Genomic DNA, 23,526 nt, shown 5'->3' with positions numbered 1-23,526 from the left:
GCGCTCACCGAGCCGCGGACGGAGCAGGGCTCGGAGAACTGGCGGCGGTGAAGTGGTGGTGCGCGAGACCATCGTGAGGGAGACCGGCGGCGGCGGCGCCGTCTCATGGCCTCTCCTCACAAAGACCGAGTGGGCCATCCTGATGCGCGTCAAGCTGCAAGGCGCAGGCCTCTGGGAGGCGATCGAGACCGGCGACACACCGGAGCGGCAGGAGAGACAGGCCCTAGGGGCCATCCTGAGCTCGGTGCCGCCTGAGATGGTCCAGATCCTGGCCGCCAAGGATGACGCAAAGGTGGCCTGGGACACCATCAAGACACTTCGCGTCGGCGTGGATCGCGTCCGAGAAGCACGCCGACAGAAGCTGCGGAAGGATTTCGACGCGCTCACATTCAAGGCAGGAGAGAACGTCGAGGACTTCTCTCTCCGTGTCTCGAGCGTGGTCACAGAGCTGCAGTCCCTTGGGGACACCATCTCCAAGCTCGACGGTGTGCAGAAGATTTTGCTTGTTGTGCCGCCCCGGTACTCCCAGATGGCGTTCTCCATAGAGACGCTGCTGGATCTAAAGGAGCTCTCCATCGACGAGCTGAGTGGACGCCTTGCGGCGTCGGAAGGGCGTGGCGCGCCGGAGCAAGATGCGAGTGGGCGGCTGCTCCTCACGGCGGAGGAGTGGCGGGCCCGCGACGCAAATCACCACGGCGGCAGCGGTTCATCCGGCGGCGGTGGCAAAGGAAAAAAGCCACAAGGCCGTCCACAGAGCAGGGACACCGGAGGCAAGACTGACAGCGGCGGCTCCCGCCGCAAAGGGAAGTGTAACTACTGTGGCTACGAAGGCCACTGGGCTCGCGAATGTCGCAAGGCGAAGCGCGAGCGTGGCGACCAAGGGTGTGTTTGGTTGCCCGGGTCACATTTGGCTGCATTGCACCTAGCATGCTGGCTGATTGTGGCCTGGCTGGGCTAATGCAATGGTACATTGAGATGTGTGTTTGGTTTCTTGTGTGTTGTGTGACTGGTCAGGATGAACATGTGTTTGGTAGGTTGTATGAGGGGCCACAGGATGAGTGACATATTGTTTGGTTAATTGGTCATGCTACTTGCAGCAAATAAAAGAAGCCTGTCTATTTCAGATAAAATTAACAGGCAGTCTTTATTTACAAATACAACAACAAACACAGCCGACATCAACCATGGCACTAGCCATTAGAATGTAGCTAAAAACTAAATTCAGAACTTCCTCGAAAAAATTCGCTGCCGCCATCGGCCGTTTGACGTCGAGCGCGCACAGCTCGGCCTCAACCGCGCCGGATCTGGCGACCTTTGCCAGGATTCATGGATTCCGCGCCGGATCTGGCGACCCGTGCCAGGATTCATGGATCCCGCGCCGGATCTGGCATCCCTCCTCTCGTGTGTTTTCTCTTGTTGACGGCAGCCAGCAAAAAAGGGGCGAGGACGGAGAGGAGGAGAAGGAGGCAATGGCGGAGAGAGTGAGGAGACGATGGTGGCGGGGGTGAGGAGGCAGCGGCGGCGAATCTGAAGTTGCACGCGGGCTGCAGGGGTGGGTGCAGGTGTTTTGCATAACTCGTGCATGCATCCAAGGAACGACCGAATCCGGCGTAGCTCTCAGCCTGGCTAAGAGGATATTTTTTGCATCAGTCGAGCCAGGCCCAGATGGCCATACAGTTTACCAAACAAACTGAAAATTGCATCTGGGATGCCATGCAGGTGCAACGCGGGCAACCAAACACGCCCCAAGGGAAGCGGGAAGAGGTCAATCTCGTACAGGCCACGTCCGAAGAAACCGATGGCGATCCCGCCATGTTCATGATACAGGAGATACCGAGGGAGCAGGGATAAATAATCGAAAAGGTGTGGTAGCATCCGGGGGTCCCGACCCTCGGTTATCATGTCTGTCCAGCCCGTCAAGATTCGTGCTCCGTACTCACAAGCTGCAGAGTTTTTACTGTTGGAGCATGCTCGACCAGGCCATTTCACCATTCTACCAAAGGCGTTTCTTGATACAACGGCAACGGGTCTGGCTACTGTTGCCGTTGTATCAAACAGTTTATCCACGTCGGCATGGGACCCAGATGGCGGCGGCTACTGTCAAACAGTTTTTCTCTGCGTCCGCATCCTTCTTCTTCTTCTCCGGCGACGAAGCACGGCAACGCCGGCAAGCTCCGATTCAGAAAAGAAAATTTACAAGCATTTGAAAGCAAATCAACCGAATTCAAACAGACATAGATTCATTTTTCCAGCAAACATTTCAGAAACAAACATAGATAGGGTTCGATTACAAGGGCTCGTCGGAGCAATATTCCAGAGACGATTACAGGTTCGACCTTCGATTACACGGGCTCCTAAGCTCCTACCTCACCCCTGCTACATCTCCAAAAGTGGGCTCACCTGGGCCCCAGGGGTGCGGCCCCGACGAGGCGGCGGCGCCGGTTAGTCGGAGTCGGAGTCAGAAGCGACCCACCCCCTGTCGGTGCGGGATTCCTCGATGGCTTGGCGGAGGCGGATCTCGTCGAGCTCCTCTTCCCTCTGCCGGCGCGCGGCGACCTGCTGGGCCTCTTCCTTGGTGCGCTCCATAACCTCGGCGATGACGCCGTCGAGGTCGCCGTCGTCGACGCAGTCTTCCGGTAGAAAGCCCTACTCCTCCCCCTCCCTGTTCGAAGGCGGCAGCAGTGCGGGTCCAATGACGGAGCTCGCTGTAGAGGAGCCCGCGGCAGAGGAGCGTGCCGCTGCCACCATCTGGCGATCGTACTCCTCCACCTCGCGCGGAGCAAACGCACGCGGTGGCGCGAGCCCCCAGTTGGTGTACCTTCGCGCGCCGCACTTTCGAGCAGCGTCGGAAGCAACCCACACCGCCTGTTCGCGGTCAGAGTCAGGGGTGTCAGGCGCCGGCCGCTTCGCCCTCTGTTTTCCGCCGCCGGAATGGCTGCCACGCGAGCTGGAAGATCCTGGCCTCATGATCGTCGCACGGTGGAGCTTGATCTGCGACGGGGCTGGATTGCGTGGTTTCGACGGGGGTCGCCGGAGGCGAGGGGCGAGAGGGGGCGAGAGCGGCGCAGATCTGGAAATAGCTAGGGTACGACACATTTCACTGTATAAGTAGCTCGGGTACGACACTGATGTGACACACACTGACTTCCCTGGCCCATGGGTCAGATTGACCGGTCAGCCCCTGCTCTGTTTCGAACGTTGTCCTGTTTTCAGTTGAGCCATCATCTTTCCTGCATATCTTTGTTTAAATGTTTGAAACTTCTCTTGTTCATGTTTGAAACTTGTTTAAATGTTTGTCAAACTTTGGTTTGACCAAGTTTGAAATGAGCATAAAAATAAAAAAAAAACAAAAAATTGGAAAACCAATGCACATATTCTTACTTTGTCATATACTAACAACTCAAATTGATTTGGCTGTTTTAGACATGGTGGACAATAAAACTTGTTTAGAAATGGGGTATTAACCCCCTTTGGAGCTAATTTGAAACTCATGTGTGAAGACAAGTGATTTTGGGTGTTGAACTTCAAACTTCCAAAAATATCACAAAACTTCATTTTGGAGTGACTAAGAAGGATCCAGGCTTGGTTTGTCATTTTCATGTTTGAAACTTGTTTAAATGTTTGTCAAACTTAGGTTTGACCAAGTTTGAAATGAGCATAAAAAATTAAAATATATATTGGAAAACCAGTACACATGTTCTTACTTTGTCATATACTAACAACTCAAATTGATTTGGCTGTTTTAGACATGGTGGACAAAAAAACTTGTTTAGAAATGAGGGATTTACCCCTTTGGAGCTAATTTGAACTCATGTGTAAAGACAAGTGGTTTTGGGTGTTGAACTTCAAACCTTCAAAAACATCACAAAAGCTTCATTTGGGAGTGACTAAGAAGGATCCATGCTTGGTTTGTCATTTTCATGTTTGAAACTTCTTTATATGTTTGTTAAACTTAGGTTTGACCAAGTTTGAAATGAGCATAAAAAAATAAAAATAAAATAAAATATTGGAAAACCAGTACACTTGTTCTTACTTTGTCATATACTAACAACTCAAATTGATTGGCACCAGTTTTTTATTTTTTTGATTTTTTTGAATTACTTATGCTCAACCTTTGAAAACCCTACAACCTCATTCGTGATAGCCAAGTTTGTGAAGATTTTTTCATGAAAAACTCCATAGTCCAGATTTCTTATTTTTCCTATGGAGATAGTCACATAGAATGATGATTGGCACCAGTTTTATATTTTTTGATTTTTTTTGAATAATTATGCTCAACCCTAATCTTTGAAAACTGTACAACCTCGTTCGTGATAGCCAAGTTTGTGAAGGTTTTTTCATGAAAAACTCCATAGCCCGGATTTCTTATTTTCCTATGGAGTTAGTCACATAGAATGATGATTGCCACAAGTTTCCAATTTTTTGATTTTTTTTGAATTACTTATGCTCAACCCTAACGTTTGAAAACCTCTCAAAACCCCATCAAAACCTCCTCAAAACCCCATCAAAACCCCGCACCTGTCCGGACCATTGGATCGCCGTGAATGGACGGCATGGATCAGGAAGTAGTTCTACGTCAGCGATCCGCGGGCTGCGCTTTCATTGGTCGGCCCAGCTCCACCGAAACCAAGTTTCATTGTAATAGTTGTGAAGCAACACCATTTCTATCATTCCAAAAATTCTCAAATAATTCTCATAAATCTCTTGGGTCATATCTTCCTCAGATATGACAAAATATTTCCTTGCCATGTTCAAAAATATTCCTCAAATATTCCTTTATGATTCTGCCCTATCTGTCAAGTTGTGAAGCAAGTACCCTTTTTATTTGCTTGATCGCTCTCAAAATTTGTGGGCACACTTTCCTATCCATATCATTGCCTCATGCCAAAATTCAACTCAATTTAGCAAGTAAATATTTCTTGGCAAATTTCCAAAGTTTCTGATCCAGAGGAAACTTTGTAAAGCAAGTGCTATCTAGGAGTGTTCAAATGCGTTGAAACTTTGCGATCATCTCAAAATGCTGAAATAATACCTCTTCTCCAAATTTGAGCATCACTCCTTCAACCATGTGATCATAGCATCAAATCTTTGTCTCTGGTCATTATTTTGGATTGTGAAGCAACTATGTTTTATGTTGCTCCATAATTTTTGAAATTTTACCAGGACATTCTCCTACCTATAAAACCTCTCTAAACCAATTTTAAGCTCATTTTATTTAGCCTATTATTCCCGGTAATTCTTCTAAGATTCTGTCCAGCAGGATATTGTGTGAAGGAAGTGCCACTTTGGCTTATCAAGATCACATGAAATTTATACAGCATATTCATAACCCTAAAATATTTATATCCTCCAAGTTTCAGCTCCATTCAAGCAATATCCTGCTGATAGCCATGTTCAAAAATATTCCTCAAATATTCCTTTCTGATTCTGCCCTATCTGTCAAGTTGTGAAGCAAGTACCCTTTTTATTTGCTTGATCGCTCTCAAAATTTGTGGGCACTCTTTCCTATCCATATCATTGCCTCATGCCAAAATTCAACTCAATTTAGCAAGTAAATATTTCTTGGCAAATTTCCAAAATTTCTGATCCAGAGGAAGCTTTGTAAAGCAAGTGCTATCTAGGAGTGTTCAAATGCGTTGAAACTTTGCCATCATCTCAAAATGCTGAAATAATACCGCTTCTCCAAATTTGAGCATCACTCCTTCAACCATGTGACCATAGCATCAAATCTTTGTCTCTGGTCATTATTTTGGATTGTGAAGAAACTATGTTTTATGTTGCTCCATAATTTTTGAAATTTTACCAGGACATTCTCCTACCTATAAAACCTCTCTAAACCAATTTTAAGCTCATTTCATTTAGCCAATTATTCCCAGTAATTCTTCTAAGATTTTGTCCAGCAGGATGTTGTGTGAAGGAAGTGCCACTTTGGCTTATCAAGATCACATGAAGTTTATACAGCATCTTCATAACCCTAAAATATTTATATCCTCCAAGTTTCAGCTCCATTCAAGCCAGTATGTGAGTGCCACATCAAAATCTCTATTCTGGACCAGATTAGCTAGTTCCAAAGCAACCCTATTAAATATTGATCCTGTGCTCCTCAAATTTCACAAGATTGTAGTCCTTCCTACCCTAAACCTCCCAGACATGGTGCTTTGCCCTTATCCCTTCTCTGTTGAAGTGAGAGCATTCTCCATTATCAAATTTGCAGATGTGAGTGGTGACATTGGATGGCTTGATATATGTTCTTGTAATATCTCCGTGGAATAATTAATAAAGATGACCATATGCATCAATTGATGCAGAGGCCGAGGGTTTAACCACCTTCTGTATACTTATGTCCCGGTTGTGTGAAGAGATTGATGAAGAAAATATCTGAGGTTTCTCCTTCTACTTTTGGGATCTTGCTTCTGCTAGGTGTAGGCTTGATATTGTATCATACCTTTGTTTAGTTTTGTAATATCATCGGGATCACCGATTCATGGGTAGGTGAGTTGCTGCAAGTTTTTTCTTCATTTTTTCCATCTTTCTCGTCGTCTTTGACTGTGACGATGACCCGTCGTCCCCGACCATGAGGAAAGGTACACCATGCGGTGACCCAACGCTCTGATTGGCAACAAATTATTGCGGTGTTGCATATACAAATATATTTTACAACCATTGAAGTGCATCACCGGAGTTCAAAGGCATGAGGACTAAGGACTTACAAAAGTGGCTTCGATAGGTATAGTCATGCCCTTCATCTTGTCGGTGTCACAATCCTTGAAAATTTCCATTGCCTAACCAGCAATCTGGATCAAATCGACCAAAAACAGAGGGAAACAAAGGGGGCAGAGGCGATGCAGTTATATCTAACTCAACACGAAGGAGAACAAGACGGGTATCAGAAAAGGACAGGGCTCTCACCACAGCCGCCGACGTCGCCGAGAACGAAAGCGCCGCCACTGCTGTCACCCAGAACAAAAGCTCCTCCGCCGCCGCTGGCTCACCACCGGAAATGAAGAGGAGGGAGCAACACAGGTTCAGACAGAGATACCCATTCGGACACGCACGGGAACACGTTTGACCTGATGCACTGACAAGTGGGGCTGTAACTAGATGAACTGCCAAGTAGGGCCCGTGCTTACTGTTGGAATTATGCCCTAGAGGCAATAATAAATGTATAGTTATTATTATAATTCCTGTATCAAGATAATAGTTTATTATCCATGCTATAATTGTATTGAATGAAGGCTCATTTACATGTGTGGATACATAGACAAAACACCGTCCCTAGCATGCCTCTAGTTGGCTAGCCAGTTGATCGATGATAGTCAGTGTCTTCTGATTATGAACAAAGTGTTGTTGCTTGATAACTGGATCACGTCATTGGGAGAATCACGTGATGGACTAGACCCAAACTAATAGACGTAGCATGTTGATCGTGTCATTTTGTTGCTACTGTTTTCTGCGTGTCAAGTATTTATTCCTATGACCATGAGATCATATAACTCACTGACACCGGAGGAATGCCTTGTGTGTATCAAACGTCGCAACGTAACTGGGTGACTATAAAGATGCTCTACAGGTATCTCCGAAGGTGTTAGTTGAGTTAGTATGGATCAAGACTGGGATTTGTCACTCCGTATGACGGAGAGGTATCTCGGGGCCCACTCGGTAATACAACATCACACACAAGCCTTGCAAGCAATGTAACTTAGTGTAAGTTGCGGGATCTTGTATTACGGAACGAGTAAAGAGACTTGCCGGTAAACGAGATTGAAATAGGTATGCGGATACCGACGATCGAATCTCGGGCAAGTAACATACCGAAGGACAAAGGGAATGACATACGGGATTATACGAATCCTTGGCACTGAGGTTCAAACGATAAGATCTTCGTAGAATATGTAGGATCCAATATGGGCATCCTGGTCCCGCTATTGGATATTGACCGAGGAGTCTCTTGGGTCATGTCTACATAGTTCTCGAACCCGCAGGGTCTGCACACTTAAGGTTCGACGTTGTTTTATGCGTATTTGAGTTATATGGTTGGTTACCGAATGTTGTTCGGAGTCCCGGATGAGATCACGGACGTCACGAGGGTTTCCGTAATGGTCCGGAAACGAAGATTGATATATAGGATGACCTCATTTGATTACCGGAAGGTTTTCGGAGTTACCGGGAATGTACCGGGAATGACGAATGGGTTCCGGGAGTTCACCGGGGGGGGGGGGGGGGGGGCAACCCACCCCGGGGAAGCCCATAGGCTTTTGGGGAGCCACACCAGCCCTTAGTGGGCTGGTGGGACAGCCCACAAGTCCCCTATGCGCCAAGGATAAAAATCAAAGGAGAAAATAAAAAAAAGGGGGAAGTGGGAAAGGGGAAGGACTCCCTCCCACCAAACCTAGTCCAACTCGGTTTGGGGGGGGAGAGTCCTCCCCCCTGGCTCGGCCGACCCCTTGGGGATCCCTTGGACCCCAAGGCAAGGTCCCCCTCCCTCCTCCTATATATATGGGGCTTTTAGGGCAGATTTGAGATGACTTTCTCACGGCTGCCCGACCACATACCTCCATAGTTTTTCCTCTAGATCGCGTTTCTGCGGAGCTCGGGCGGAGCCCTGCTGAGACGAGATCACCACCAACCTCTGGAGCGCCGTCACGCTGCCGGAGAACTCTTCTACCTCTCCGTCTCTCTTGCTGGACCAAGAAGGCCGAGATCATCGTCGAGCTGTACGTGTGCTGAACGCGGAGGTGTCGTCCGTTCGGTACTAGATCGTGGGACTGATCGCGGGATTGTTCGCGGGGCGGATCGAGGGACGTGAGGACGTTCCACTACATCAACCGCGTTCTCTAACGCTTCTGCTGTACGATCTACAAGGGTACGTAGATCACTCATCCCCTCTCGTAGATGGACATCACCATGATAGGTCTTCGTGCGCGTAGGAAATTTTTTGTTTCCCATGCGACGTTCCCCAACAGTGGCATCATGAGCTAGGTTCATGCGTAGATGTCTTCTCGAGTAGAACACAAAAGGTTTTGTGGGCGGTGATGTGCGTTTTTCTGCCCTCCTTAGTCTTTTGTTGATTCCGCGGTATTGTTGGATTGAAGCGGCTTGGACCGACATTACTCGTACGCTTACGAGAGACTGGTTTCATCGTTACGAGTACCCCCTTTGCTCAAAGATGACTGGCAAGTGTCGGTTTCTCCAACTTTAGTTGAATCGGATTTGACCGAGGAGGTCCTTGGATGAGGTTAAATAGCAACTCATATATCTCCGTTGTGGTGTTTGCATAAGTAAGATGCGATCCTACTAGATACCCTTGGTCACCACGTAAAACATGCAACAACAAAATTAGAGGACGTCTAACTTGTTTTTGCAGGGTATGATTGTGATGTGATATGGCCAACGATGTGATGTGATATATTGGATGTATGAGATGATCATGATGTAATAGAAATATCGACTTGCACGTCGATGGTACGGCAACCGGCAGGAGCCATAGGGTTGTCTTTATACTAACATATGTGCTTGCAGATGCGTTTACTATTTTGCTAGGATGTAGCTTTAGTAGTGATAGCATAAGTAGCACGACAACCACGATGGCAACACGTTGATGGATGATCATGGTGTGGCGCCGGTGACAAGAAGATCGTGCCGGTGCTTTGGTGATGGAGATCAAGAAGCACGTGATGATGGCCATATCATGTCACTTATGAATTGCATGTGATGTTAATCCTTTTTGCACATTATTTTGCTTAGAACGACGGTAGCATTATGAGGTGATCTCTCACTAAAATTTCAAGACGAAATTGTGTTCTCCCCGACTGTGCACCGTTGCTACAGTTCGTCGTTTCGAGACACCACGTGATGATCGGGTGTGATAGACTCAACGTTCACATACAACGGGTGCAAAACAGTTGCGCACGCGGAACACTCGGGTTAAGCTTGACGAGCCTAGCATGTGCAGACATGGCCTCGGAACACATGAGACCGAAAGGTCGATCATGAATCATATAGTTGATATGATTAGCATAGGGATGCTTACCACTGAAACTATTCTCAACTCACGTGATGATCGGACTTGGGATAGTGTAAGTGGATCATGAACCACTCAAATGACTAGAGAGATGTACTTTTTGAGTGGGAGTTTAGCATATAATCTGATTAAGTTGAACTCTAATTATCTTGAACATAGTCTAAGTCCACTTTGAATATATTTGTGTTGTAGATCATGGCTCACGCAAGTGTCATCCTGAATTTTAATACGTTCCTAGAGAAAGCTAAGTTGAAAGATGATGGAAGCAACTTTGTAGACTGGGCTCGTAATCTTAAGCTAATCTTACAAGCTGGAAAGAAGGATTATGTCCTTAATGCTGCGCTAGGAGATGAACCACCCGCTACGGCTGATCAGGATGTTAAGAACGCTTGGTTAGCGCGTAAGGAGGACTACTCAATAGTTCAATGTGCAGTCTTGTATGGCTTAGAACCGGGACTTCAACGTCGCTTTGAGCATCATGGAGCATTTGAGATGTTCCAGGAGTTGAAGTTTATCTTTCAGAAGAATGCCCGGATCGAGAGGTATGAGACCTCCGATAAATTCTATGCTTGCAAGATGGAGGAAAACTCGTCTGTCAGTGAACATGTGCTCAAAATGTCTGGGTACTCAAACCGTCTAGCTGAACTGGGGATTGAACTCCCGCAAGAAGATATCACTGACAGAATCCTTCAATCACTGCCGCCAAGCTACAAAGGCTTTGTGTTGAACTACAACATGCAAGGGATGAACAAGTCTCCCGGCGAGTTGTTTGCGATGCTGAAAGTCGCAGAGTCTGAACTCCGTAAAGAGCATCAAGTGTTGATGGTGAGCAAGACCACTAGTTTCAAGAGAAACGGCAAAGGCAAGAAGGGCAATTCGAAGAAGAGCGGCAAGCCTGTTGCCAATCCGCCGAAGAAACCCAAGGCTGGACCTAAGCCTGAAACAGAGTGCTTCTGTTGCAAGGGTATGGGTCACTGGAAGCGCAATTGCCCCAAGTATCTGGCAGATAAGAAGGCGGGCAAAGAAAAATCAGGTATATTTGATATACATGTTATTGATGTGTACTTAACCGGCTCTCGTAGTAGTGCCTGGGTATTTGATACCGGTTCTGTGGCTCACATTTGCAACTCGAAGCAGGAACTGCGGAATAGACGAAGGCTGGCGAAAGACGAAGTGACGATGCGCGTAGGAAACGGTTCCAAGGTTGATGCAATCGCCGTCGGCACAGTGTCACTTCAACTACCATCGGGATTAGTGATGAACTTAAATCATTGTTATTTAGTGCCTGCGTTGAGCATGAACATTATATCTGGATCTTGTTTATTGCGAGACGGTTACTCTTTTAAGTCTGAGAATAATGGTTGTTCTATTTCTATGAGTAACATCTTTTATGGTCATGCACCGAATGTGAGAGGATTGTTCATATTGAATCTCGATAGCGATACGCATATACATAACATTGAGACCAAAAGAGTTAGAGTAAACAATGATAGCGCCAAATTTTTGTGGCACTGCCGCTTGGGTCATATTGGTGTAAAGCGCATGAAGAAACTCCATGCTGATGGACTTTTGGAGTCACTTGACTTTGATTCACTTGACACGTGCGAACCATGCCTCATGGGCAAGATGACTAAGACTCCGTTCTCCGGAACAATGGAGCGTGCAAGTGACTTGTTGGAAATCGTACATACCGATGTGTGTGGTCCAATGAGCGTGGAGGCACGCGGCAGATATCGTTATTTTCTCACCTTCACTGACGATTTAAGTAGATATGGTTATGTCTACTTAATGAAGCACAAGTCTGAAACATTTGAAAAGTTCAAGCAATTTCAGAGTGAAGTGGAAAATCATCGTAACAAGAAGATCAAGTTCCTACGGTCTGATCGTGGGGGTGAATATCTGAGTTTCGAGTTTGGTACTCACTTAAGACAATGTGGAATTGTTTCACAGTTAACACCGCCTGGAACACCACAGCGTAATGGTGTGTCCGAACGTCGTAATCGTACTTTGTTAGAGATGGTGCGATCTATGATGTCTCTTACTGATTTGCCGTTATCTTTTTGGGGTTATGCATTAGAAACAGCTGCATTCACTTTAAATAGGGCACCATCGAAATCCGTTGAGACGACACCATACGAACTGTGGTATGGCAAAAGGCCAAAGTTGTCGTTTCTTAAAGTTTGGGGATGTGATGCTTATGTCAAAAAGCTTCAGCCTGAAAAGCTGGAACCCAAAGCGGAAAAGTGCGTCTTCATAGGTTACCCAAAAGAGACAGTTGGGTACACCTTCTATCTCAAATCCGAGGGCAAAGTGTTTGTTGCTAAAAACGGAACTTTTGTCGAGAAGGAGTTTCTCTCGAGAGAATTGAGTGGGAGGAAGATAGAACTTGACGAGGTTGTCGAACCTCTCGTCCCTCTGGATGGTGGCGCAGGGCAAGGGGAAACCTCTGTCGTTGCGACGCCGGTTGAGGAGGAAGTTAATGATAATGATCATGAAACTCCAGTTCAAGTTTCTGTTGAACCACGCAGGTCGACGAGATCACTGTTGGAAATATGCCCTAGAGGCAATAATAAAATGGTTATTATCATATTTCCTTGTTCATGATAATCGTCTATCGTTCATGCTATAATTGTATTAACAGGAAACAGTAATACATGTGTGAATGAATAGATCACAATGTGTCCCTAGCAAGCCTCTAGTTAGCTAGCTCGTTGGTCAATAGATGATCATGGTTTCCTGATCATGGACATTGGATGTCATTGATAACGGGATCACATCATTGGGAGAATGATGTGGTGGACAAGACCCAATCCTAAGCCTAGCACTAGATCGTATTGTTCGTATGCTAATGCTTTTCTAATGTCAAGTATCTTTTCCTTCGACCGTGAGATTGTGCAACTCCCGGATACCGTAGGAGTGCTTTGGGTGTATCAAACGTCACAACGTAACTGGGTGACTATAAAGGTGCACTACGGGTACCTCCGAAAGTGTCTGTTGGGTTGGCACGAATCGAGATCGGGATTTGTCACTCCGTGTGACGGAGAGGTATCTCTGGGCCCACTCGGTAGAACATCATCATGAGCTCAATGTGACTAAGGAGTTAGTCGCACGATGACGTGCTACGGAACGAGTAAAGAGACTTACCGGTAACGAGATTGAACAAGGTATATGTATACCGACGATCAAATCTCGGGCAAGTTCTATACCGACAGACAAAGGGAATCGTATACGGGATTGATTGAATCCTTGACATCGTGGTTCATCCGATGAGATCATCGTGGAGCTAGTGGGAGCCACCATGGGTATCCAGACCCCGCTGATGGTTATTGGCCAGAGAGGAGTCTCGGTCATGTCTGCCTGTCTCCCGAACCCGTAGGGTCTACACACTTAAGGTTCGATGATGCTAGGGTTATAGGGAATTGTTATACGAGATTACCGAAAGTTGTTCGGAGTCCCGGATGAGATCCCGGACGTCACGAGGAGCTCCGAAATGGTCCGGAGGTAAAGATTGATATATAGGACGGATGGTTTCGGACACCGGAAGTGTTTCGGGCATCACCGGTAACGTACCGGGACCACCGGAGGTGTTCCCGGGGGACCACCGAAGGGGGGCTGCGACCCCAAGAGGTAAGATGGGCTAAGTGGGGGTGGGAACCAGCCCCTAGTTGGGCTGGTGCGCCTCCCCACTCAGCCCATGGCGCAGGGGAAAGAAAAAGAGGGGGGGGGGCCCTAACTTAGGTGGGCCTTAGGCCCACCAGAGGGGTGCGCCACCCCCTCCTCCCCATCTGGCCGCCACTCCCCCCCATCTGGGAGGGCTGCCGCACCCCCTAGGGTGGGAACCCTAGGGGTGGCACCCCCTCTCCCCTTCCCCTATATATAGTGGGCACTTTTGGCCTTTGGAGGACACAGTTTTCCCTCTCCCTCGGCGCAGCCCTGCACTTCTTCCTCCTTCTCTCTGCCGGCGCTTGGCGAAGCCCTGCCGGGAGACCTCGTCTCTCCACAAACACCACGCCGTCGTGTTGCTGGTCTTCTTCCCCAACCTCTCCCTCCTCCTTGCTGGATCAAGGTGCGGGAGACGTCACCGGGCTGCACGTGTGTTGAACGCGGAGGTGCCGTTGTTCGGCACTAGATCGGAATCACCGCGAGTACGACTCCATCAACCGCGTTCTAGCAAACGCTTCCGCTTAGCGATCTTCAAAGGTATGAAGATGCTCTTACCCCTCTCTCGTTGCTGGTCTCTCCATAGGAAGATCTGAACATGCGTAGGAAATTTTTGAATTTATGCTACGTTACCCAACGGTGGCATCCGAGCCAGGTTTTCTATGCGTAGATTCTATGCACGAGTAGAACACAAAAGTTGTGGGCGATGGTTTGTCAATTTGCTTGCCGTTACTAGTCTTATTCTTTTCCGGCGGTATTGTGGGATGAAGCGGCCCGGACCGACCTTACACGTACGCTTACGTGAGACTGGTTCCACCGACAGACATGCACATCGTGCATAAAGGTGGCTAGCGGGTGTCTGTCTCTCCTACTCTAGTCGGATTGGATTTGATGAAAAGGGTCCTTATGAAGGGTAAATAGCTTTGACATATCATCGTTGTGTCTGTCACGTAGGTAAAAAGGCGTTCTTGCTAGAAACCCAAATCAGCCACGTAAAACTTGCAACAACAATTAGAGGACGTCTAACTTGTTTTTGCAGGGTTTGACATGTGAAGTGATATGGCCAAAGTTGTGATGTTGCATGTATGATGTATGAGATGATCATGTTATCGTAATAGGTTTCACGACTTGCATGTCGATGAGTATGACAACCGGCAGGAGCCATAGGAGTTGTCTTAATTTATTGTATGAGATGCAACGCCTTGTGCTTGCTACTTTTACTTCATTGCTAACGGTTAGCCATAGTAGTAGTGATAGTAGTAGTTGGCGTGACGACTTCACGGAGACACGATGATGGAGATCATGATGATGGAGATCATGGTGTCACGCCGGTGACGATGATGATCATGCAATGCCTGAAGATGGAGATCGAAAGAGCAAAGATGATAATGGCCATATCATGTCACTATATGATTGCATTGTGATGTTTATCATGTTTTACATCTTATTGCTTAGAACGACGGTAGCATAATAAGATGATCCCTCCTAAAATTTCGAGAACGTATTCCCCTAAGTGTGCACCGTTGCGAAGGTTCGTTGTCTCGAAGCACCACGTGATGATCGGGTGTGATAGATTCTAACGTTCGCATACAACGGGTGTAAGCCAGATTTACACACGCGAAACACTTAGGTTGACTCGACGAGCTTAGCATGTACAGACATGACCTCGAATACAAGAGACCGAAAGGTCGAACATGAGTCGTATGGTTGAATACGATCAGCATGAAGTTGCTCACCATGGTGACTAGTCCGTCTCACGTGATGATCGGACACGGGTTAGTCAACATGGATCATGTATCACTTAGATGACTAGAGGGATGTCGATTTAAGTGGGAGTTCATACTTAATTTGATTAAATGAACTTAATTGTCATGAACTTAGTCTAAAAGTTGTCTTTATAAATATTGTAGATGTCCAACGTCAACCTCAACTCAACGCATTCCTAGAGAAAAACAAGCTGAAAGATGATGGTAGCAACTATGCGGACTGGGTTCGCAACCTGAAGCTCATCCTTGAAGCAGCTAAAAAGGCTTATGTCCTTAATGCGCCGCTAGGTGACCCTCCTGCTCCCGCAGCAGCGCAGGACGTTCTAAACGTCTGGCAAGCGCGAAGTGATGACTACTCTCTGGTCAGGTGTGGCATGTTATACAGTTTAGAAACGGGGCTCCAAAGACGTTTTGAGCAACACGGGGCATATGAGATGTTCCAAGAGCTGAAGCTAGTTTTTCAAGCTCATGCCCGTATCGAGAGATATGAAGTCTCTGACAAGTTCTTCAGCTGTAAGATGGAGGAGAACAGTTCTGTCAGTGAGCACATACTCAAAATGTCTGGGTTACACGGTCGTCTGACTTCACTTGGAGTCGAACTTCCGGATGATGCTATCATTGACAGAATCCTCCAGTCTCTCCCACCAAGCTACAAAGGCTTTGTGCTCAACTACAACATGCAAGGGATGGAGAAAACAATTCCCGAGTTGTACTCGATGCTCAAGTCTGCAGAAGTAGAAATCAAGAAGGAGCATCAAGTGTTGATGGTCAACAAGACCACTAGTTTCAAGAAAGGCAGGGGTAAGAAGAACTTCAAGAAAGACGGCAAAGCTGTTGCCACGCCCGGTAAGCCAGATGCCGGGAAGAAGAAAAAGAACGGACCCAAGCCTGAGACTGAGTGCTTCTACTGCAAGGGAAAAGGTCACTGGAAGCGGAACTGCCCCAAATACTTAGCGGACAAGAAGGCCGGCAACGTTAAAGGTATATGTGATATACATGTTATTGATGTGTACCTTACCAGCGCTCGTAGTAGCTCCTGGGTATTTGATACCGGTGCTGTTGCTCACATTTGCAACTCAAAGCAGGAACTGCGGAATAAGCGGAGACTGGCCAAGGACGAGGTGACGATGCGCGTCGGGAATGGTTCAAAGGTCGATGTGATCGCCGTCGGCACGCTACCTCTACATCTACCGTCGGGATTAGTTTTAAACCTTAATAATTGTTATTTAGTACCAGCTTTAAGCATGAACATTGTATCAGGGTCTTGCTTAATGCGAGATGGCTACTCATTTAAGTCAGAGAATAATGGTTGTTCTATTTATATGAGTGATATGTTTTATGGTCATGCTCCGCTGGTGAATGGTTTATTCTTGATGAATCTCGATCGTGATGTTACACATATTCATAGTGTGAGTGCCAAAAGATGCAAAGTTGATAACGATAGTCCCACATACTTGTGGCACTGCCGCCTTGGTCATATCGGCGTTAAGCGCATGAAGAAGCTCCATACTGATGGACTGCTAGAGTCTCTTGACTTTGAATCATTTGACACATGCGAACCGTGCCTCATGGGCAAGATGACTAAGACTCCATTCTCAGGGATAATGGAGAGAGCCACCGACTTATTGGAAATAATACATACTGATGTGTGTGGTCCAATGAACGTTGAAGCTCGCGGTGGTTATCGTTATGTTCTCACTCTCACCGATGATTTGAGTAGGTATGGGTATATCTACTTGATGAAGCACAAATCTGAGACGTTTGAAAAGTTCAAGGAATTTCAGAGTGAGGTTGAGAATCAACGTGACAGAAAAATAAAATGTCTACGATCTGATCGTGGAGGAGAATATTTGAGTCACGAGTTTGGCACACACCTAAGAAAGTGTGGAATCGTTTCACAACTGACGCCGCCTGGCACACCGCAGCGCAACGGAGTGTCTGAACGTCGTAATCGCACTTTATTAGATATGGTACGATCTATGATGTCTCTCACCGACTTACCGCTATCATTTTGGGGATATGCATTAGAAACTGCAGCATTCACTTTAAATAGGGCACCGTCTAAATCCGTTGAGACGACACCGTATGAACTATGGTTTGGCAAGAAACCTAAGTTGTCGTTTCTTAAAGTTTGGGGCTGCGATGCTTATGTGAAGAAACTTCAACCAGAAAAGCTCGAACCCAAAGCGGAGAAATGCGTATTCATAGGATACCCTAAGGAAACTATTGGGTATACCTTCTATCTTAGATCCGAAGGTAAAACCTTTGTTGCCAAGAACGGATCCTTTCTAGAGAAAGAGTTTCTCTCGAAAGAAGTAAGTGGGAGGAAGGTAGAACTTGATGAGGTAATTACACCCCCTCTCGAACAGGAAAGTAGCGCAACGCAAGAAGTTGTTCCTGTGATGCCTACACCAACTGAAGAGGAAGTTAATGATGATGATCATGAAGCTTCGGATCAAGTTACTACTGAACCACGAAGGTCCACAAGGGTACGCTCCGCACCAGAGTGGTACGGCAACCCTGTAATGGAAATCATGTTGTTAGACAACGGTGAACCTTCGAACTATGAAGAAGCGATGGCGGGCCTGGATTCCAACAAATGGCTTGAGGCCATGAAATCCGAGATAGGATCCATGTATGAGAACAAAGTATGGACTTTGGTGGACTTGCCCGATGACCGGCGAGCCATAGAAAATAAATGGATCTTCAAGAAGAAGACTGATGCAAACGGTAATGTAACCGTTTACAAAGCTCGACTTGTCGCAAAGGGTTTTCGACAAATTCAAGGAGTTGACTACGAAGAGACTTTCTCTCCCGTAGCGAAGCTGAAATCAGTCCGAATCATGTTAGCAATTGCCGCCTTTTATGATTATGAAATTTGGCAAATGGACGTCAAAACAGCGTTCCTTAACGGGAATCTTAAGGAAGAGTTGTATATGATGCAACCAGAAGGTTTTGTCGATCCTAAAGGTGCTAACAAAGTGTGCAAGCTCCAGCGCTCCATCTATGGGCTGGTGCAAGCATCTCGGAGTTGGAACATTCGCTTTAATGAGGTGATTAAAGCGTTTGGGTTCATACAGGTTTACGGAGAAGCCTGTCTGTACAAGAAAGTGAGTGGGAGCTCTGTAGCTTTCCTCGTACTATATGTGGATGACATATTATTGATGGGGAATGATATAGAGATGCTAGAGAGCATAAAGGCCTATTTGAACAAGAGTTTTTCAATGAAGGACCTTGGAGAAGCTTCATACATATTAGGCATCAAAACCTATAGAGATAGATCGAGACGCCTCATAGGTCTTCCGCAAAGTACATACCTTGACAAGAGATTGAAGAAATTCAATATGGAAAACTCAAAGAAAGGGTTCTTGCCAGTTTTGCAAGGTATGAGATTGAGTAAGACTCAGTCACCGACCACGGCAGCAGATAGAGAAAAGATGAGTTCTGTCCCCTACGCTTCAGCCGTGGGCTCTCTAATGTATGCCATGCTGTGTACCAGACCTGATATAAACCTTGCGATAAGCTTGGTAGGAAGGTACCAAAGTAATCCCGGTGCAGAACACTGGACAGCGGTCAAGAATATCCTTAAGTACCTGAAAAGGACTAAGGAAATGTTTCTCCTTTATGGAGGTGACGAAGAGCTCGTCGTAAAGGGTTACGTCGATGCTAGCTTCGACACAGATCCGGATGACTCTAAGTCACAAACCGGATACGTATATGTGTTGAATGGTGGGGCAGTGAGCTGGTGCAGCAGCAAGCAAGAAGTCGTGGCAGCATCTACATGTGAGGCGGAGTACATAGCTGCTTCAGAAGCGGCTCATGAAGGAATTTGGATGAATGAGCTCATCACCGACCTTGGAGTGGTTCCAAGCGCGTCGGGTCCTATGACACTATTCTGTGATAACACTCGAGCCATTGCCATAGCCAAAGAGCCCAGGTTTCACCGGAAGACGAAGCACATAAAGCGCCGCTACAACTCCATCCAGGACCATGTCCAAACTGGAGTGATAGATATTTGTAAAGTACACACGGATCTGAATATTGCAGACCCGTTGACTAAACCTCTTCCACGAGCAAAACATGATCAACACCATGATGCTATGGGTGTTCGATACATCACAATGTAACTAGATTATTGTCTCTAGTGCAAGTGGGAGACTGTTGGAAATATGCCCTAGAGGCAATAATAAAATGGTTATTATCATATTTCCTTGTTCATGATAATCGTCTATCGTTCATGCTATAATTGTATTAACAGGAAACAGTAATACATGTATGAATGAATAGATCACAATGTGTCCCTAGCAAGCCTCTAGTTAGCTAGCTCGTTGGTCAATAGATGATCATGGTTTCCTGATCATGGACATTGGATGTCATTGATAACGGGATCACATCATTGGGAGAATGATGTGGTGGACAAGACCCAATCCTAAGCCTAGCACTAGATCGTATTGTTCGTATGCTAATGCTTTTCTAATGTCAAGTATCTTTTCCTTCGACCGTGAGATTGTGCAACTCCCGGATACCGTAGGAGTGCTTTGGGTGTATCAAACGTCACAACGTAACTGGGTGACTATAAAGGTGCACTACGGGTACCTCCGAAAGTGTCTGTTGGGTTGGCACGAATCGAGATCGGGATTTGTCACTCCGTGTGACGGAGAGGTATCTCTGGGCCCACTCGGTAGAACATCATCATGAGCTCAATGTGACTAAGGAGTTAGTCGCACGATGACGTGCTACGGAACGAGTAAAGAGACTTACCGGTAACGAGATTGAACAAGGTATATGTATACCGACGATCGAATCTCGGGCAAGTTCTATACCGACAGACAAAGGGAATCGTATACGGGATTGATTGAATCCTTGACATCGTGGTTCATCCGATGAGATCATCGTGGAGCTAGTGGGAGCCACCATGGGTATCCAGACCCCGCTGATGGTTATTGGCCAGAGAGGAGTCTCGGTCATGTCTGCCTGTCTCCCGAACCCGTAGGGTCTACACACTTAAGGTTCGATGACGCTAGGGTTATAGGGAATTGTTATACGAGATTACCGAAAGTTGTTCGGAGTCCCGGATGAGATCCCGGACGTCAAGAGGAGCTCCGGAATGGTCCGGAGGTAAAGATTGATATATAGGACGGATGGTTTCGGACACCGGAAGTGTTTCGGGCATCACCGGTAACGTACCGGGACCACCGAAGGGGGGCTGCGACCCCAAGAGGTAAGATGGGCTAAGTGGGGGTGGGAACCAGCCCCTAGTTGGGCTGGTGCGCCTCCCCACTCAGCCCATGGCGCAGGGGAAAGAAAAAGAGGGGGGGGCCCCTAACTTAGGTGGGCCTTAGGCCCACCAGAGGGGTGCGCCACCCCCTCCTCCCCATCTGGCCGCCACTCCCCCCCATCTGGGAGGGCTGCCGCACCCCCTAGGGTGGGAACCCTAGGGGTGGCACCCCCTCTCCCCTTCCCCTATATATAGTGGGCACTTTTGGCCTTTGGAGGACACAGTTTTCCCTCTCCCTCGGCGCAGCCCTGCACTTCTTCCTCCTCCTCTCTGCCGGCGCTTGGCGAAGCCCTGCCGGGAGACCTCGTCTCTCCACCAACACCACGCCGTCGTGTTGCTGGTCTTCTTCCCCAACCTCTCCCTCCTCCTTGCTGGATCAAGGTGCGGGAGACGTCACCGGGCTGCACGTGTGTTGAACGCGGAGGTGCCGTTGTTCGGCACTAGATCGGAATCACCGCGAGTATGACTCCATCAACCGCGTTCTAGCAAACGCTTCCGCTTAGCGATCTTCAAAGGTATGAAGATGCTCTTACCCCTCTCTCGTTGCTGGTCTCTCCATAGGAAGATCTGAACATGCGTAGGAAATTTTTGAATTTATGCTACGTTACCCAACAATCACGTACTGCTCTAGAGTGGTACGGTAATCCCGTCTTATCGATCATGTTGTTAGACAACAATGAACCTGCGAATTATGAAGAGGCAATGGTGGGCCCAGATTCCAACAAATGCCTAGAAGCCATGAAATCCGAGATAGGATCCATGTATGAGAACAAAGTGTGGACTTTGGAGATACTGCCTGAGGGCCGCAAGGCTATTCAGAACAAATGGATTTTTAAGAAGAAGACGGACGCAGACGGTAATGTGACCGTTTATAAAGCTCGACTTGTGGCAAAGGGTTTTTCACAAGTTCTAGGAGTTGACTACGATGAGACCTTCTCACCCGTAGCGATGCTTAAGTCCGTCAGAATCATGTTAGCAATAGCTGCATTTTTTCGATTATGAAATCTGGCAGATGGATGTCAAAACGGCATTCCTTAATGGTTTCCTTAAGGAAGAGTTGTATATGATGCAACCCGAAGGTTTTGTCGATCCTAAGAATGCTGACAAGGTGTGCAAGCTCCAGCGATCCATTTATGGACTGGTGCAAGCATCTCGGAGTTGGAACAAACGCTTTGATGAGGTGATCAAAGCATTTGGGTTTGTACAAGTGGTTGGAGAATCTTGTATTTACAAGAAAGTGAGTGGGAGCTCTGTGGCGTTTCTAATATTATATGTGGATGACATATTACTGATTGGAAACAACGTAGAGCTTTTGGAGAGCATAAAAGGTTACTTGAATAAAAGTTTCTCTATGAAGGACCTAGGAGAAGCTGCTTACATACTAGGCATTAAGATCTATATGGATAGATCAAAAGGCCTGATAGGACTTTCACAAAGCACATACCTTGATAAAGTTTTGAAGAGGTTCAAAATGGAACAGTCCAAGAAAGGGTTCTTGCCAGTGTTACAAGGTACGAGATTGAGTAAGACTCAGTGCCCAGCAACTAATGAAGATAGAGAGCATATGCGCTCCGTCCCCTATGCTTCAGCCATAGGCTCTATCATGTATGCAATGCTGTGCACTAGACCGGATGTTAGCCTGGCCATAAGTATGGCAGGTAGGTTCCAGAGTAATCCAGGAGTGGATCACTGGACGGCGGTCAAGAATATCCTGAAGTACCTGAAAAGGACTAAGGAAATGTTTCTCGTGTATGGAGGTGACGAAGAGCTCGCCGTAAAAGGTTACGTCGATGCAAGCTTTGACACAGATCCGGACGACTCTAAGTCGCAAACCGGATACGTATTTATTCTTAATGGGGGTGCAGTAAGCTGGTGCAGTTCCAAGCAAAGCGTCGTAGCAGATTCTACATGTGAAGCAGAGTACATGGCTGCCTCGGAGGCGGCTAAGGAGGGTGTCTGGATGAAGCAGTTCATGACGGATCTTGGAGTGGTGCCAAGTGCACTGGATCCAATAACCTTGTTCTGTGACAACACTGGTGCCATTGCTTTAGCAAAGGAACCAAGGTTTCACAAGAAGACCAGACACATCAAACGACGCTTCAACCTCATCCGCGACTACGTCGAGGAGGAGGTCGTAAATATATGCAAAGTGCACACGGATCTGAATGTAGCAGACCCGCTGACTAAACCTCTTCCACGGCCAAACCATGATCGACACCAGAACTGTATGGGTGTTAGATTTATTACAATGTAAATCACATAGTGATGTGAGGGCTAGATTATTGACTCTAGTGCAAGTGGGAGACTATTGGAATTATGCCCTAGAGGCAATAATAAATGTATAGTTATTATTATAATTCCTGTATCAAGATAATAGTTTATTATCCATGCTATAATTGTATTGAATGAAGGCTCATTTACATGTGTGGATACATAGACAAAACACCGTCCCTAGCATGCCTCTAGTTGGCTAGCCAGTTGATCGATGATAGTCAGTGTCTTCTGATTATGAACAAAGTGTTGTTGCTTGATAACTGGATCACGTCATTGGGAGAATCACGTGATGGACTAGACCCAAACTAATAGACGTAGCATGTTGATCGTGTCATTTTGTTGCTACTGTTTTCTGCGTGTCAAGTATTTATTCCTATGACCATGAGATCATATAACTCACTGACACCGGAGGAATGCCTTGTGTGTATCAAACGTCGCAACGTAACTGGGTGACTATAAAGATGCTCTACAGGTATCTCCGAAGGTGTTAGTTGAGTTAGTATGGATCAAGACTGGGATTTGTCACT

General features: G+C 46.8%; 1 pseudogene; it reads right to left on the bottom strand.

Moving 5' to 3' along the window:
- LOC123425082 overlaps nucleotides 1-1,814 on the bottom strand; it is a 40,243-nt pseudogene extending 38,429 nt beyond the window's left edge.
- Between the last annotated feature and the right edge of the window lie 21,712 nt (nucleotides 1,815-23,526).

This window comes from Hordeum vulgare, chromosome 2H (genome assembly GCF_904849725.1).
Source record: "Hordeum vulgare subsp. vulgare chromosome 2H, MorexV3_pseudomolecules_assembly, whole genome shotgun sequence".
Lineage (NCBI taxonomy): Eukaryota > Viridiplantae > Streptophyta > Magnoliopsida > Poales > Poaceae > Hordeum > Hordeum vulgare.
This window is presented reverse-complemented; position numbering and strand designations above follow the sequence as displayed.